The sequence below is a fragment of the Lactuca serriola genome, chromosome 1, assembly GCF_051521515.1.
Source record: "Lactuca serriola cultivar US96UC23 chromosome 1, Lser_US96UC23_V15, whole genome shotgun sequence".
Lineage (NCBI taxonomy): Eukaryota > Viridiplantae > Streptophyta > Magnoliopsida > Asterales > Asteraceae > Lactuca > Lactuca serriola.
Genome location: NC_136408.1, coordinates 143,596,704 through 143,600,157, shown reverse-complemented (window position 1 = coordinate 143,600,157; position 3,454 = coordinate 143,596,704).

The following is a 3,454-nucleotide window of genomic DNA, read 5'->3' as shown; positions in this document are numbered from 1 at the left end:
CTGTTTCGGTTGGTTCGGTTTTTACAGCCCATGTCTAGTTGTTTGTTCGGATAGGAGAACCAATTAGCTACATTGTCGTCGTGAGCGCAAGTTGTATAAAGAACTTATATCCCAGATCATAAACATGTCATTCTGGAATCAACCAACCTAATAATGTCGTGTATATATGTATGATAATTGATAAAGTTGTAAAAAGGGTAAATGTGAATATGTGATTCTAAGTCACAATATCTAAAAAGAGATTATGTTTAATTTGAACTGAAATTTTACTTTAGAACTTTTACTTATTTCGTGTTTAGGTAACCATGAAAAGACTAAAAAATTTGTGTAAGATCAGACTCGTCTATCATGTAATAATGTTAAATCAGTCTTGGAGGTTTGGAGTTGTGTTCGATATGCATAATGTAGTTATTAGTTTAATTTTTAAACTTAGTGACATATGTTTTAATGAAATCAGTAGCTTATAAACAAGTTTTATTATGAAAAATATATATTTGATTTACCTTATTGATATGCTTATTGACATTTTCTACAATTCTAAAATAAATAATATATTTATTTTTCACTATATATTCTTATATGTTTATTTTATATCATTTTTTATCGACTAGTTTTTATCAGATAATATTGTTTTATCAACTAACTTATTTATGGTAAAAGTTAATTTTAGTTAATGACTAGCTTTTTTATGTTAAAAACCAACTATTTAGAAATACAACTTAAAGGAAATATGTAATTATCAAATTTATGTTTGTGCATTTGTATGCTACATTGCATGACTAGATAATTTTAGAATTATGTATAATTTCAAAGAGCTAGTAAAAAGTATGTGAGTGGAAAGAAGGTGAAGCATGATTTTGAGATGAATTAATAACGATTAGATATGAAGTAGTTGGTTTTGGTTAAACGGAAATTTTGAATAAGTTTATTTGGTTTGATTATTGATTTTAGTTGTTCAATATAACTAAATTGAGTAGCAAACGTTTATTATTATCAAAATTTTTATTTTAAATTATCTACTAATTATTATAATTAGAAAACTGAAAAGAAGCATATTACAACGTCATTCTAGCGGTCGCCATAGTCGACACCTAATATAAAATAGCTTAATCATAATATTTCTAAAAATAGGAAGATGATGTTAGAACTTATTTTATCTCTTGACTATTACTTAAATACCATCACCTTAAGCAATGTGAGTATAAAAGTAAAATATAACAAGTGATAAAAATGGAATAGTATGTGCCTCCATCACATAATATTGCATTGTTTTAATGATATTCGTACCAGCTTTCATATATGATTAATCTCTCGTATCGATTGTAAGGCTTAACTCTCATAGTCCAGAGTCACTATATTGAATATCCATAGCTATAGGAATAAATGACAACTATATTCGATTCGATAGTGGTCACTACTTAAATCGTTAACAGTGTATTTATTTAAGATAATATATATATATATATATATATATATATATATATATATATATATATATATATATATATATATATGAAAGGAAACTTCCCTAACGAAGGTTTCCGGACCAGCTGTTGTGTATCAACTAATCACCCGCTGCAAACATGAGGCTTTACCTCATACTCTGAAGTCAGACAAACCCCCATGGCCACAATGGCTTAGTAGTGTCAAGATTTTAACATGGGTCAATATTATTTAAGACAATATTGATGCCTAGCTTTATTAAGTTTTATGATGTGTTCAATATAGAGCTTTTGAGAGTAACAAAAAACTCGATTTAAAATAATAATAATAATAATAAAAAAATTAGAAGTTTAAGCTTAAAACTTTCACTTTAAATATCTAAATCCAAAGCTAACTAAGTAGCTTTTATAAGCATTAGTTTTTGATTTTTTTGTAATTTATTTAAAAGGTTATAACTATTTTGTCGAACAATTCTACACAAAATCATGTTAGAATTAAAGTTTCAGCCTGTAGCTAGTTTACCAAACACATTTTAATTTTAAAAGTATTTAAATTACGATAATTATTGATTGCACAACGATCGATCAAAAGTTTGGATCTTATTTTTCTACAAGAGCACGAGAGAATTATGCTTTTGTTTTTAGTAACACCACATCAATTAATATGATTAAAGTAGTCTACGATGATTTTGGAAAAACATCTATTGTATATGAACAAGACAAATTTTAAAAATTTCTCCATTTATTATAACATAGCCCCTATATATTGATTTCAACCTGTAGAAGTCAGAATTTATAATTTATACTGATTAAAAGTTGTAGATATGCATTATTGTGTTGCATATCTATTATGACATTTTAAATAGAGGGAGGATTTGGCCAAATAAATATTTATGCATAAGTGAGTGTAGGGTACGAAATAAAAATTGTATCATTGTAGAGACCTACATTTATTTGTCTCATTCCCCTTTACAATATTTAAAAAACCACATTTGACATCATATACAAAATCTGACAGATAATATGATTTTTTATTTTATATATATATATATATATATATATATATATATATATATATATATATATATATATATATATATATATGTGTGTGTGTGTGGAAATAGATAAAAATTTAATTTCTATTCTTAAAACATAACAAATAATATAGTTTTGTTTACAATTTATATGCGGTAAAAATTCCGATTTTATTAGAGAAACTATTTGTATAATACATATTTTCCGTTATTAGTAAACATAATTAAATATAAACTTATAATTGTTGTAACATTCCAAAATTTAAGGCCAAAAATTTCATTTTTAAATAAGTTATTATAAAACCATAAGTAATAAAACATCGATAATAACATCTCATGAGAAGACCAAAGTGTCAATAGTTAAACATGTTATCATGAAATAATATCAGAGTGTAATCCCAAAGATCTCTTACGCGGAAAACATAGTGTGATGCGTTGCGATTGAGCTGACTCATTTCCTTTGAAAACGAAGTACCTCAAACCAAAACTAAAAACCGTAAGCACGAAGCTTATTGAGCTCCCCCATCATACCACATACTATAGAAATCACATACTGTCAGACATACTGGGGTGCCGACCTATCCCATATCAGGCATATCTGGGTGTCCGACCTACCCTGCTGAGCATACCGGGGTGCTCAACCTACCACTGTTAGGCATACCGGGGTGCCTAACCTACCCCTTCGGTCCTGTCTATCGGTAACCGAGGACTATTTCACCCCTACTACTACCACATAATATCATATCACATATATCATAATCTGTCTAGTATAGTTGGGTACTAAACTACCCCTTCGGCCCTATCGACCGGTAACCGGGGACTATTCCCCCTACTACCATTATCACATAATATCATATCATGCTAGCACATAAAACATATCAGATAATGGCTAACCAGACAATTATCTAACAAACAACTCCTACTAGTGGGCCGACATTATGGCCTTAGACCCACTTCTACTGGAAGGTAACTCACCTC